General features: G+C 26.8%; 1 protein-coding gene across 4 annotated transcripts in view; it reads right to left on the bottom strand.

Moving 5' to 3' along the window:
* spen (spen family transcriptional repressor split ends) overlaps window positions 1-16,107 on the bottom strand; it is a 277,605-nt gene that overhangs the window by 260,270 nt on the left and 1,228 nt on the right. For 3 of the 4 annotated variants that reach the window (XM_075297168.1, XM_075297167.1, XM_075297164.1), the window contains exon 2: window positions 11,984-12,281. The gene's annotated coding sequence lies outside the window, so the exon portion shown is untranslated. The remainder of the gene's footprint in view (window positions 1-11,983; window positions 12,282-16,107) is intronic. The other variant, XM_075297165.1, reaches the window with a different exon arrangement.

Raw genomic sequence — 16,107 nt, 5'->3', positions numbered from 1 at the left:
TGGAGAAAGGAAACTTTATTCCAATAATTTTTGACGTTCTTTAGATAAATGAAGTAAAAAACGGGGGAACAAATATACACAAATGAAGCAGATATACTAAATTCGTACTTCTCACAAAATAGCTCATTATTCCTTTAAATTTGTAAATTTTACTACAAGTGCGCCCATGTTCAATTTCGTAGGGCACTAAAGACATTCTTGCAATTTTGAACTCGGAATTTTTTCCTTCAAACTCTAAAATTTTCTTTTACAAGTGAAAAAAAATAATTATGTCTTTCTTTGTGAGAATTTTTTTCTTATTGTAAATATTTTTTGTCTACTTTAGTGTTGTAAATTTTGATTACTCGTTACTTTTGAATTGAGTACTCGTTACTTTAATATAAATTAAACAAAAAAGCATTTTGGGCAATTTTTAACCCTTTCACTACCGAAATAAACGTACTGTTAAAAACTTTAATTTTTCTTCTGTTTTTACTTGTACTAACAGCATGTAGAACAAAAATTGCCATTTTGAAAACCTGCCTCAATTACTTCAAGAGCTATATGAGCTTGTTCTTAAAATTTGATTCTTGAATTGTGACTAAATGGCCTTACAAAAATAAGCGCTATTTGGCCTATAATATCCTTCAAAGTGTGAGAAAAAATACAAAAAAGAACCTGAAAAAGTATCAGCTATAGTTTTTGTATGAATGTCCATTTACTAGAAACATACATTAGAAAAATTGTCTCAAATTTTCGTATTTTTCGTTTATCGCTAAAGAAGTTTATAAAAATGTATTTTAGACCTCACCAATATTGAAAATATTTATAGCTTATTTATATTAAAGCCTCTACTTTAAAATAACATCGAGAAATAAATCGAAACTAAGTGGGAAAATATATTTTGGAGTCTTTTTCGAACGTCCTTCTAAGTGGACATCGGTAGTGAAAGGGTTAATAAAAATTTCTTCTTTTTAGAAGTTTAAAAACAGTTTAGAAAAGCGTATTCCATTTTCAGTTTTATTCACGTGTTATAAAAAGATATACAGGCCTCGTTAGAAACAGATATCCACCATTTTCAATTTAACGATGAGAGCCAATGTTGAAATCTTTCAAGGGTTTTTCAATAAGCTTGCCACCTTGTACGAAAAAATAGTTTTGATGTCAACAACATTATTCTTCATACTATTCGCGAGTCATTGTTTCCAAAACCAACCCTTTACAAGAATTAAGTTACATTTTTCACCTTTTGTAATACTTTGAGCTGAAGCCAATTTTGTTTCTTTTTCTCGCCATTTTAACTGGGAAAACCGATTTACCAAAACTTTAATTAATACTTTCCCAAAACTCAAAAATTTTGCTTCCAATAAAGAAATAAAATGACATTGAAGATTGAAGAGTACTCATTTACTAGTAACGAATACTCAAAAAATTAGTCAGAAACGAGTACTTGTAATCAAATAGTCGTTACTTGCCCAACACTAGTCTACTTTAATGGCATGAACAGCGTTGCCATTTTGGTCCGATCGGACCAAACTTGGTCCAAAAAATTATTAATTTTTATGTTTGGTCCATTGGTCGGACCAAATGGAATTTGGTTGATTTTGGTCCATTTTCGCCAAATCGGTAATTTTTTAAAAATTTTCTATAGAAATAAAATTTTGACCAAATTTTCTATAGATATAAAATTTTGACAAACTTTTTTATAGAAATAAAATTTTAACAAAATTTTCTATAGAAATAAAAATTTGTCAAAATTACAGAAATAAACTTTAAAAATAGATTTGTATAGATACAAAATTATGCAAACATTTTGTATAGGAAGAACATTTTCTAAAATTTTGCGATAACTTTCTACAGAAATAAAAAACAAAATTGTATATAGAAATAAAATTTAGACAAATTTTCTATAGAAATAAAATTTTGACAAAATTTTCTATAGAAATAAAATTTTGACATTTCCTATAGAAGCTAAATTGTAGCAAAAGTTTCTATAGAAATAAAATGTTGACAAAATTTTCTATAGAAATAGAATTTTGACAAAATTTTCTATAGAACTAAAATTTTGACAAAATTTTCTACAAAAATAAAATTTTGACAAAATTTTCTATAGAAATAAAATTTTGACATTTTCTATAGAAGTGAAATTGTGACAAAAGTTTCTATAGAAATAAAATGTTGACAATCTTTTTATAGAAATAAAATTTTGACAAAATTTCGTATAGAAATAAAATTTTGACAAAATTTTCTATAGAAATAAAATTTTGACAAAATTTTCTATAGAAATAAAATTTTGACAAAATTTCGTATAGAAATAAAATTTTGACAAAATTTTTTATAGAAATAAAATGTTGACAACATTTTTTATAGAAATAAAATTTTGACAAAATTTCGTATAGAAATAAAATTTTGACAAAATTTTCTATAGAAATAAAATTTTGACAAAATTTCGTATAGAAATAAAATTTTGACAAAATTTTTCATAGAAATAAAATTTTGACAAAATTTTTTATAGAAATAAAATTTTGACAAAATTTCGTATAGAAATAAAATTTTGACAAAATTTTTTATAGAAATAACATTTTGACAAATTTTTTATAGAAATAAAATTTTGATAAAATTTTCTATAGAAATAAAAAAAATAAAACATTTTCTGTAGAAATAAATAGAAATAAAAATTTGACAAAATTTTCTATTAAAGTAAAATTTGTGAAAAATTTTAACTTTTAAATAATATTAATTTAATTTGGAAAGTGGACCGCTGGTATGAATTTAGGTCCAATTTTGGAAAAATGTTGCCCCAAAATAAAAATTCATTGTGGCAACGCTGGGCATGAACTAAAAATTAGAAAAAAACTTTTTATAAAAATGAAGTACACAATTTTATTTATAATATGAATTTTTATTAAACAACAAAAAATAAAAAAAAATTATAAAATTTCTTCAATTTGAAACAAATTATTAACTTATTTGAATCATATTGCCATTACTAAAATACTTTAGTTAAAATTTTCTAATATAAACCAAAATTTTCTTTCATGGTGGGTTCACTTTTTTCTGGGCTTAAGACATCAATCAAATGACCAAAATTGCAGCTTAATGCCATCACTCGAGGCTTGGGTTGAAAATAAAGAGCAAATCATTAAAGAAACTTCTTTTATCAGTGTATAACATTTTTGGAATTGCATTTTTTAATTTTAGGATCCCTCACAATTGGGGAAAAAGAAGGGCAACATATTTGGTCAGAAACGAAATCGCACTTAGCGTATTATTCCTAGTCTGGAAATCCCAAGATTCCGTTTCCCCGAAATAGAACTATGGACGAATTAAATTGAAGGAAGGCGGCATCAGAAGAATACACTAATACATGGAAAAAAAACTATTCATAAATTTTATATTGTCAGAGATTAAATACAAAATTGTTGAAGTATTTTTGCAATATTTATCTGAGTTTGTGGTTTTCGTTGTCATTCACATGTACTACTCGTCAAGTACTCATCTTTTTTTTTTTTCTATGGACTGACTACTTTTTCTGTGCTTTAGCTTGATCATACTATTGTTGTTTTTTGCTTTACTTTTGAATTATTTGTCTTCCACAACACACTGCCTGCCCCCTCTAAAAAAAAATAATAACCCAACAAGTCTTTTAAGAATAAATTCACCATAAACCCAAACTCACCCATCATTCCTTTGATTTTATGCTTAGGGGGTATGTAGCTTATAGTTTCTGATGTATATGGAAGAATTAAGACGAAAGAATTGCAAAAAAAAACACAACACATATACATACATACATTCATATCATATCAATTGATATATGTATATGGATGTGTGTATGCATATACGAATGTAGTAAATGTGTAAACATACGAACAAGTGGATAAAAATGAACGTTATTGTGGGGATTCATTAAATTGATACACACACTTGCACATACACGCATATATATTCACCCAACCATTAATGTAGTCATAATTCGAAGAGACAACTACCGAGAGAAAGAGAGCTTAAATGAGAAAACTAAGAAAGGGCGCAGGCCATACTTCTTGTTTTCATAAGATATTCTTGTTTTTTAGTGTACATGTATTTGTGTGGAGAATAAAAGGAGCTGAGACCAGGGATTTCTTAGTCTTCTCAACTTCTAGAAGGTATTACAAAAAGCAAATAAGAAAAAAATAAGGTCCCATGCCAGTACATAACATTTTTGTTTCTGGTATATGGCCACCATACACATGGACATCAGCAAAAATTTTCTTTATGGATTTAAGGCAAAAGTTTATTGCCTATAGGGAAATAGTGTTGAAAAAAACTATCTTTCCCACACCATTCTGGGTTGGTTTCGCATTACGCCTTGAACATTTGGAAGAGATTGGTTTTAGACGAAACCATAAAACTCCAGAATAGATTGGCCACTTTTTAAGACCCATATTAATCAGGGATGGGAAAATGCAGTACTATAGTACTTTTTTCAACTTGGTCAGTACCGTAGTACCCACGTGAATGGTTTAGTACCTTTTGTGTATACAATTTTCATGATACAATAATTTTGACAAAGTATTTTAATAGTTTGAGAGAAAAAATTTGCTAAAAGCTGTTTCCATTATACTGAATCTGTATTCTTACAAATTTGGCAAAACAGACAAATTCATACAGGAAGAAAATCTCCATTTTGTAACAGCTAGAGTCAAAAACACGATTTTCTGGAATTTCAAGAGTATTTTCGGAGAGAAATACATGTGATTCTAAAAATGGTACGCATTTTTAATTCAAAAAGAACAATAATCTCCCAATGGAATTTTTGTTGTGATACTGAAATATTTTTGAACTAAGAATGTATGAAAAATCCTTGAAACCACAAGTTCCAATAAAACGAGAAATAATTTTTGCAGAATGCCAGTCTCTTCTTGCATTGGTTGCCTACACACAAAAAAAATTTTTTCTGATTCAATCACGAAATTAATTGATCCAATTAATTTTTAATTGAAATGTCTTCAATCACAGAAATGATAGTATCAATTAAAAAATTAATTGAAGGTCACTTAAAAAGTTAATTGATCCAATTAAAAAATTAATTGATACTATTATTTTTGTGATTGATTTTTGTTTCAATTAAAGAATTTGTTGAACCAATTAAATTTTTAATTGAATATTTTTTAAAACTCAATTAAAATTTTAATTGGAAAATTTTACGTGAATTTTTTTTGTGTGTACAAATTCATCTTTTAAAATTACTTGATTCAAAAAAGAATCCGCGGTAAAAAGCTTATTTTCGGCTCGAAAACCGAACATAGTACCCACCCTATGATGTGAGCTGTTAGGTTAGATATAGCGACAGACCGATATTTCAGGCTCACTTATGAAAAATCCTTGAAACCACAAGTTCCAATAAAACGAGAAATAATTTTTGCAGAATGCCAGTCTCTTTTTCGCTCAAAAAACAAAATATCAGGGATGGAACAATTTTATTTTCCATTGATGGAAAAGGTTTAATGCATTGGTTGCCTACACACAAAAAAAAAATTTTCTGATTCAATCACGAAATTAATTGATCCAAATAATTTTTAATTGAAATGTCTTCAATCACAGAAATGATAGTATCAATTAAAAAATTAATTGAAGGTCACTTAAAAAGTTAATTGATCCAATTAAAAAATTAATTGATACTATTATTTTTGTGATTGATTTTTGTTTCAATTAAAGAATTTGTTGAACCAATTAAATTTTTAATTGAATATTTTTTAAAACTCAATTAAAATTTTAATTGGAAAATTTTTCGTGAAATTTTTTTGTGTGTACAAATTCATCTTTTAAAATTACTTGATTCAAAAAAGAATCCGCGGTAAAAAGTTTATTTTCGGCTCGAAAACCGAACATAGTACCCACCCTATGATGTGAGCTGTTAGGTTAGATATAGCGACAGACCGATATTCCAGGCTCACTTAGAATATTCAGTCCATTGTGATACCACAGTGGTGAACTTTTCTCTTACCAATGAGTGCTGACCGATTCTATGTTAAGTTCAATGACAAGGGACATCCTTTTTATAGCCGAGTCCGAACGGTGTTCCACATTGCAGTGAAATCTATGTGGTTCAACTGCAATGTGAAAGCTTTGAAACACCCTGAGATGTCACCAGCATTACTGAGGTGGTGAACTTCTCTCTTACCAATGAGTGCTGTCCGATTTTATTTTAAGCTCAATGACAAGGGACCTCCTTTTTATAGACGAGTCCGAACGGCGTTCAACATTGCAGTGAAACCACTTAGAGAAGCTCTGAAACACTCTGAGATGTCACCAGCATTACTGAGGTGGGATAATCCACCTCTGAAAAACTTTTTTGGTGTTTGGTCGAAACTGGGTTTGAACCCAGGGCCCTGTGTATGCAAGACGGGCATGCTAACCATTGCACCACGGTGGCTCCCATATTTAGCTAAGTATGGTATCGATTCTATATTTACTCAATGACAAGGGACCTACTTTTTATAGCCGAGTCCGAATGGCATTTCAGATTAGAGAAGCTTTGAAACTCTCAGATATGTCATCTGTATTACTGAGAGGGGAAATCGTTGAAAAACTTTTTGGTATTCGTTCGAAACTGTGATTGAACTCAAGACCCTTTGTATGCAATCGAATCAAATGTTAATAAAATCTCTTGTCACGTGCACATCTTATATATATTGTATTCCACAAATGGGAATGGAATAGAATATGTTATCCAAGGCTTCCACATAGGAGACTTCTTCTTACCTGCGTTTGTTATACCCCATACAATATCATTGATTTCTGCTATATTTATGGTTATGACCAAAATTTGAAAATATTCCTGGTATGAAATTAAAATGGTTAGGGGGATTGATGAAGATAAACATAAACAGCAGGCCATGTTATGACTATTAGTACATCGTTGTATATAACTCCCGTTCTCTCACTCTCTCTTAGCTGTTATAACAGCTACAGAAAGCGACGTTATATGGGTAATATGCTGAAGAGTGTATGTATGTGCATGTGTATTTAAAATGTTTGTTTTTCGCTAAATACGATAAAAAAGTGTACGTGTCCGACAGATAAACGTCAAAGTTACACATACTGCCTACATAACAAACAATGTCGCCTAAGCAGAAAGCGCCAAACAGAGATAAAATCTTGTTATTCCAATTGGGCTCTCCACTACACACACACACACATAAACCTAAAGTCACCCATTCATTCATACTAAACACAACCTCCTACAGCTTTAATGGAGCAACCACTTTTAGAGGACTCAGTGAATATTATTTACAGACCATAAAAGTAGTTTTGTCGCTTGCGTATTAAATTGACTAAAACACTTCGAGAAACACATATATAGCAGAAATAACAGTTACAAACATTTTTCTCTGTGTTTTTTTATTGGATTTGGTGAGCACAAACATCAAAATTGTCGTTATGTTCAGCAGCTATGTTGCTAATGTAGTTTTCCCATATATATATTAACTACAGCAACATTGATCTGCACACAAACACGCACTCTTATCCCCACTATGCTATCCACATCCACCCATGCAGTGTATTACATACCCCTTTTGCCCTATTGCAAGGCTTAAACTACTTTTACTCTCTTATTTGTGGACTCTCTTTCTCTCCCTGTCACACGAGTTGTATAAACAAGTTTTTGTCTTTGTCATTTTCGTGTAAATAGCAAAGGCGACGAAGCCAACTACATATACCGGGCCCGCAATGGAGAACAAAAGTAGTTTTTCAATCGTATGGTGATATCGTGTCCCATGATGTTGTCTTTGCTAAGGGTATAAGAGTTTGTTCCACCATACTGTAGAGCGAGTAAAGCCAGTTATGAACCACTAGCAACAACAAATAAAACCCCACACATAAAGACTACTACGTAAAAGTAACTCACAAATATTGGGAATATTTGGTCAAGTATTAAATATGCAACGAGTTACTTTAACAGGAGTGTTGTCAACTTAGTAACCTTAAGGATATGTTTCCTATATTACTTAGTACACAATTATTAAAAGTTCCTTTGCAGAGCGGTTAATATACCAAAAACATTTGATACTTTAAATTATCACCTTTAGCCTTCTACTAAAATCACGATTTCGCACGAAAAACTGTTTTTTCGAACATATCTGAAATTCTTGTGAGGAAAATAGCTAGACATTTTCTATAGAAATAAAATTTTGTCAAAATTTTCTATTGAAATAAAATTTTGACAAATTTTCTATAGAAATAAATTTTTGACAAAATTTTCTATAGAAATAAAATTATGACAAATTTTCTATAGAAATAAAATTTTGTCAAAATTTTCTATAGAAATAAAATTTTGGCAAATTTTCTATAGAAATAAAATGTTGACAAATTTTCTATAGAATTAAAATTTTGTCAAAATTTTCTATAGAAATAAAATTTTGATAAAATTTTCTATGGAAATGAAATTTTGACAAAATTTTCTATAGAAATAAAATTTTGACAAATTTTCTATAGAAATAAAATTTTGTCAAAATTTTCTATAGAAATGACATTTTGACAAATTTTCTATAGAAATGACATTTTGACAAATTTTCTATAGAAATAAAATTTTGTAAAAATTTTCTATAGAAATAAAATGTTAACAAAACTTTCTATAGGAATAAAATTTTGACAAAATTTTCAATAGAAATAAAATTTGGATAAAATTTTCTATGGAAATAAAATTTTTCATATGAATAAAATTTTACAAAATTTTCTATAGAAATAAAATTTTGACAAAATTTTCTGTGGAAATAAAATATTGACAAAATTTTCAATAGAAATAAAATTTTGACAAAATTTTCTATGGAAATAAATTTTTGACAAAATTTTCTATGGAAATAAATTTTTAACAAAATTTTCTATAGCAATAAAATTTTGTAAAAATTTTCTATAGAAATAAAATTTTGACAAATTTTCGATAGAAATAAAATTTTGTAAAAATTGTCTATAGAAATAAAATTTTGACAAATTTTCTATAGATATAAAATTTCGACAAAATTTTGATAAAATTTTCTATAGAAATAAAATTTTGACAAAATTTCAATAGAAATAAAATTTTGACAAAATTCTCTATGGAAATAAAATGTTGACAAAATTTTCTATGGAAATAAAATTTTGACTAAATTTTCTATAGAAATAAAATGTTGTCAAAATTTTCTATGGAAATAAAATTTTGACAAAATTTTCTATGGAAATAAAATTTTGTCAAAATATGCACATATGCACATCAGAAATTCTTGTGAGGAAAATAGCTAGACATTTTCTATAGAAATAAAATTTTGATAAATTGTCTATAGAAATAAATTTTTGACAAAATACAATTTTGACAAATTTTCTATAGAAATAAAATGTTGTCAAAATTTTCTATAGAAATAAAATTTTGAGAAATTTTCTATAGAAATAAAATTTTGACAAATTTTCTATAGAAATAAAATTTTGTCAAAATTTTATATAGAAATGAAATTTTGAAAAAAAAATCTATAGAACTAAAATTTTGACAAATTTTCTATAGATATAAAATTTTGTCAAAATTTTCTATAGAAATAAAATTTTGACAAATTTTCTATAGATATAAAATTTTGACAAAATTTCAATAGAAATATAATTTTGACAAAATTTTCTATAGAAATAAAATTTTGACAAAATTTCGATAGAAATAAAATTTTGACAAAATTTTCTATGAAATAAAATTTTGACAAAATTTTCTATGGAAATAAAATTTTCTATAGATATAAAATTTTGTCAAAATTTTCTATAGAAATAAAATGTTGACAAATTTTCTATAGATATAAAACTTCGACAAAATTTTGACAAAATTTCAATAGAATATAATTTTGACAAAATTTTCTATAGAAATAAAATTTTGACAAAATTTCGATAGAAATGAAATGATGACAAAATTTTCTAGGAAATAAATTTCTATAGAAATAAAATTTTGACTAAATTTTCTATAGAAATAAAATTTTGACAAATTTTCTATAGAAATAAAATTTTGACAAATTTTCTGTAGATATAAAATTTTGACAAAATTTTGACAAAATTTCAATAGAAATAAAATTTTGACAAAATTTTCTATAGAAATAAAATTTTGTCAAAATTTTCTATAGAAATAAAATTTTGTCAAAATTTTCTATAGAAATAAAATTTTGTCAAAATTTTCTATAGAAATAAAATTTTGTCAAAATTTTCTATAGAAATAAAATTTTAACAAAATTTTCTATGGAAATAAAATTTTGAAAAAATTTTCTAAAGAAATAAATTTTGACAAAATTTTCTACAGAAATAAAATTTTAACAAAATTTTCCATAGGAATAAAATTTGACAAAATTTTCTATAGAAATAAAATTTTGACAAAAATTTCTATAGAAATGAAAGTTTGACAAAATTTTCTATAGAAATAAAATTTTGAAAAATTTTCTATAGAAATAAAATTTTGTAAAAATTTTCTATAGAAATAATATCCGAATATCGGAACACGCGGTATTAAGTTTTTTCATTCGCCTATAAATTAACAAGCAATCGAATTAAGTATTTTAATTATTTTTTTTAATACTCTCTTAACCGCGATGGGCATTTTCAAATAAATGGCAACACTATACAATTACGTCCTTTTATGGGGGAGCTATCAAGAAAGTAGAATATTTTCTCATTAAATTATTCGATTGTATATGAGAAAGCAACAATGTTCATCATCTACGTAAGGTAGTTCTAAGCAAGATTTTTTTCAAGCATTGTACAGTTTTCTTGTAGTTGTCGTCGCCTTGCATGTAAAGAAATCCTTCAATAGTGTTGTCAACCCCCCCCCCCTCTCTCTCTCTCTCTCACCACCTAACCCCACCAAAAGCACAAAAGGAAATGAGAAACGAATTGACAGAAAGTCCCCACAAAACGAAAAAAATCAAAGACGATAATAATGACGACGTTTTCGTAATGCACACAACCCAAGAAGCCGAACAAACAACTCATCATTGTTGTGCTCAAGGTGTATACCAAGACTTTATTTCGCATAGCAGATACACCAACACCACATACACACATATGCTATCTGTTTCCCCCAATGGAGTAGTCTCCACTATCATTGATATGTTCGGTGTAGTGAGTTGAACGCGCGATATTCACTACGAATGGATGTGTTTAGTGTTGATGGGTTGTAGTATATGTGGGGGAGAGGGGTGGTGGGTTTTGAAAGGAAGCAAGAGGTAGAGAGGGATTTCATGTTATTATTACACTTGAAACTCTTGGCACTGCTGTTGTTTGTTTAGTTGTGCCATTTTCCCCAGTTTGTTGTTGTTGTTGTCGCTGTAGTATTAGTAGTTGCTTGGTATTTTATATCATTGTTGTTGATTGTTTAACATTAACTGACGTTAGTCGTTCATCGTTCATTTGCCTAGATAACCATCACAGCAAGCCTCATTCATTTTCTCGCGCGCGCTCTCTCTCTCTCTCTCTCACTCGCCCTCTATAACTAGTTTTGCGTACAAAAAATAATACAATTTCAGTTAAGATATACTGATATTCCTTATCGCATAGACCGACCGTGTGTGTAGAAAACTTTTTCGAAGGAAAGCCAACAAATGATTCTTATTAAAGGGTTTCTTGATTTTTTCTTTCGTTACGTGTTTGCTCCATACATTTAGATGTATTTTTATTTTATTTTTCTCTCTGTGTAATTTCATTAGTTTCAATGCATGTATATAATTTTTATTGCTTCTGTTTCTGTAGAGACGTCTTGGGTTCGTTAGGCAATTTCTGGGGCGCATTCTGTAGTATTTTTCCACTAGGTTTTTTTTTTTGTTATATTCATTGTGTTTGCGCGTTTCTTTCATTAAACTAAACATTGCATTTAGTATTTATTTTATTGATTTTCCCTCGTTTTTATTTTTTTGTTATTGTTTCGCAATTGTATAAACCAAATCACCTCCTCGTTAAGTGTTTTTAATTTGGAGCAATAGTATTTATTTAACAAAATAGAAAAACAAAACTAAATAATACTCACTTCATTCACATTCATATGAGTTTTTGTAAACTTTTGAAATTATTTTTCAAAAACCACATTTCTCTCAAATGAAATTTTGAAATAACTTTTACGAATAACTTTATCACGCACTTACGTTTAACCTTTTTGCATGACGCGTTGGTCGTTTTAATATAGTATTACCGACTCCGCGAACTGATCCTTTCGAAGGATCATTTTCGGTGCGTATGCGACACGATACGTTTTCGTTACGCGCCCGCTTTGATACGGCGGATTTTTAGGGGTTGCCACCTTAATCCTATTTGCAGAAAGTGCTGCGCTGAAAGAGAAACAAAAATACGATTTTAGAAAAATAGTTAAATAAAATTAAATAAAAATATTTAAAAAGGTAGAAATAAAATTTAGATTTATGGACAAATAGATACATCTATTGAAATGAAAATTTCCGAACTTACGTTAACCAAAAAAAAAAAAAATAATAAAAATTAACTTTATTTTACTTTACAATATAAAAGTGATCCTCATATAATAGGGATTTGGATATAAAGGAAATCAGACTGGACGATGCTTATATAAAATGCATGAATTTTCCTCAACCTCATAGGAAGAAAAAATATAAAATTTATTCTGAAGAGGAACGCATATTCATTCGAAATTTTTACTTCAAGGTTCCAAATACTGCGAAATATTTAAAATCGCAGGAAAATTTTGCTCTGCAAAATGATAGGACAAGGTAAAAAATTATCTGGCAATAAATGATCTTACCATCAAGAGGTAAAAGAAAAATATTAAAAAATTGTTCGATTAAGATATGAAAATTTTTCTTATATTTTTACGTTCTGACCTTCATAGATTTGATATATAAAAGGGATGTATACCAATGTATTTTTAAAGTATCTACTATACCCAAAGAAAAATATTTTTCTCCGGAACGAAATTATAGACAAACGAAATTCCCTTTGTTATAAAATATTTTTATTAAGAGCAAATGAAACCGAATATTTGAAAAGCTTTGCAATAATTGTCTCCAATTTTTTTTTAGTTTTTAAATATTTAAAAAAAAATTAAGGTACCTACCACACCAAACAAAAAATACTTTCCTCCGGAACGAAATTTTAGGCCAACGAAATTTCCTTTCCTTATAAAATATTTTTTATATTTTATATATTTTTTTTTTCAAAATTATTAGTTACTTTGAATCAAATCCGCAGTGGTAATAAATTGTAGTTATTTTTTTTTTTCTAAAATAAATATATATTTTTTTCATGGTGGTTTCACTTAATTTTTGTGAATTTTCTCATTTATGCACCGGGAACAAGACAGTCGATATTTCTACATAAAAATTGTTCGATTAAGATATGAAAATTTATCTTATATTTTTACGTTCTGACCTTCATAGATTTGATATATAAAAGGGACTATACCCAAAGAAAAATATTTTTCTCCGGAACGAAATTATAGACAAACGAAATTCCCTTTGTTATAAAATATTTTTATTAAGAGCAAATGAAACCGAATATTTGAAAAGCTTTGCAATAATTGTCTCCATTTTTTTTTTTTTAGTTTTTAAATATTTAAAAAAAAATTAAGGTACCTACCACACCAAACAAAAAATACTTTCCTCCGGAACGAAATTTTAGACCAACGAAATTTCCTTTCCTTATAAAATATTTTTTAAGAGCAAAAGAAACCTAATTTTTGAGAAGCTCTGTAATAATTGCCTCCATATTTTTTTTTGTTTTTAAAGATTTTTAAAATAAATTTTAAGGTACCTACTACACCCATAGAAAAAAAATTCTCCGGAACGAAATTATAGACAAACGAAATTCCCTTTGTTATTAAATATTTTTTAACAGCAAATGAAACCGAATTTATGAAAAGCTGCGCAATAATTGTCTCTAATTTAATTATTAGTTTTTAAAGATTTTTTTTAAAATAATTTTTAAGGTACTTTTTAAAGTAATTTGTAGGTACTACACCCAAAAAAATATTTTTCTCCGGAACGAAATTATAGACAAATGAAATTCCCTTTGTCGTAAAATATTTTCTTTACGAGCTCAAGAAACCAAATTTAAGAAAAGCTTTGCAACAATTGTCTCTATTTTTTTATTAGTTTTAAAGATTTTTAAATACATTTTTAAGGTACCTACTACAGCAAAAAAAAAATATTTTCCTCCGTAGCGAAATTTATTTTCTTTAGGAGCAAATAAAATCGAATTTTTGAGAAGCTATGCAACAATTGTCAAAGAAACATATTTTTCTCTGGAACGAAAGTTTAGACAATCGAAATTCCCTTTGTTATAATATAATAATATATTTTTTTAAGAGCAAATGAAACCGAATTTAATTAAAGCTTTGCAACAATTGTCTGTAATTTTCGTACTTAAAGATTTTTTAAATAAATTTTTAATGTACCTACTACCATTATTGTTGTTTTTGGCCTAACCCCAAAGAAAAATACTTTTCTCCAGAACGAAATTTTAGATTAACGAAATTCCCTTTGTTATTAAATATTTTTTTAACAGCAAATGAAACCGAAATTTTGAAAAGCTTCGCATTAATTGTCTCTAATTTTTTATTAGTTTTTAAAGATTTTTTAAAATAATGTTTAAGGTAATTTTTAGGTACTACACCCAAAAAATATATATTTTTCTCCGGAACGAAATTATAGACAAATGAAATTCCCTTTGTCGTAAAATATTTTCTTTACGAGCTCAAGAAACCAAATTTAAGAAAAGCTTCGCAACAATTGTCTTTAATTTTTTTATCAGTTTTTAAAGATTTAAAAAAATTACTGGTTTTGTAAATCGTTCTTCAGGAATGAAAAATTTTCTTTCAGGATATATCTAAATAAATCAAACTCTCAGGTAAACTTCGATTAAATTATTATTTTTTTTTTAAATATTGTCGAAACCAGAAAATAGTGAAACCACAATGAAAGAAAACGTAGGTTTATTTAAGTAAAATTTAACAGAAATATAATTGAACATGATACAAATAAGTAAATAATTATTTTAAAATTGAAGAAAATTTATTACTTTAAATTAAAATTTAAGAAAACTTCATATTTTAAAGGAAAAAAATGGAGCTAAAATATCTTTAGCGCTATATGAAGTTCAAGACAGACACAATTTAAGAAAAAATTACTCATTTTAGAAACATAGGAAATCAATTTCAGTAAACTTCCGCCCTTGTTTAGAAAAAATAAGAACTATTTTCAAATTTAGTAAAGTTGTGTATATACTTTACTTTAACTTTAATTTTTTTCTCATTTTTAGTTCAAGTCATTAAAGTAAACAAAACATAATTAAAACAAAAAACACATTAGGCACAATGTACCAAACAAAAGTTAAATGAACTAAAGTTAAATCGGATATAAAAAATTTAGTGGACTTTTTTCTGGGGGCTACACCTATATAATAAAACTATGAATTTTGTAAAATAAGAGTTTTGAAATGAATTTCATATATTTTTTTCAGTAAATCAACATCGTTTTAGTGGCGCTAAAACTAAATTAATTTTATATTTAAAACCCTTTGTTTATAGAATAGAATGGATTTATTAATTAATTTTGGTCGTTATTTATCATTTTAGAAAATCTGAATTTGAGTAAATTTAATAAAAAAAAAAAATAATAATAATAATTTAAATTTTAAAATTAAAATATTTAGTTTAATTGTCCAATAATGTATTTTATTTTTCCTAGCTAAAAAAATTGTATTTTTTTCCGAAAGTGTTTATTTTTAAAAGCTTAAAATGTTAAATAATAAAATAAATTATTTAGTTTTTTTTTAACTATTTAACTAAAAAATTAAATACATTTTTTTATGATTTCTGTTTACATAAACATTTTCTATTTCAAGTTTTGTTACCATTAAATTTCTTAGCTTATATTATGATTTAAATTAAATTAAAAAATTAAATAAAAAATATTAAATAAAAAAGTGATTTAATTTTATGTAATATTTTTGTAATCCTATATTATTGTAAATAAAATTTCTTATTGCCAATTAAATCCAAATTTATGGTGAAATCTGTTAATCATAAAATTCATTTGAAAAAAAAAATATATTTTTTTTAATTAAACCTAATAATTTAATTGTCCAACAATGTATTTTATTTTTCGTTGCTAGAAAATATTTTTT

This window comes from Haematobia irritans, chromosome 2 (genome assembly GCF_050003625.1).
Source record: "Haematobia irritans isolate KBUSLIRL chromosome 2, ASM5000362v1, whole genome shotgun sequence".
In the NCBI taxonomy this organism is placed as follows: Eukaryota; Metazoa; Arthropoda; class Insecta; order Diptera; family Muscidae; genus Haematobia; species Haematobia irritans.
This window is presented reverse-complemented; position numbering and strand designations above follow the sequence as displayed.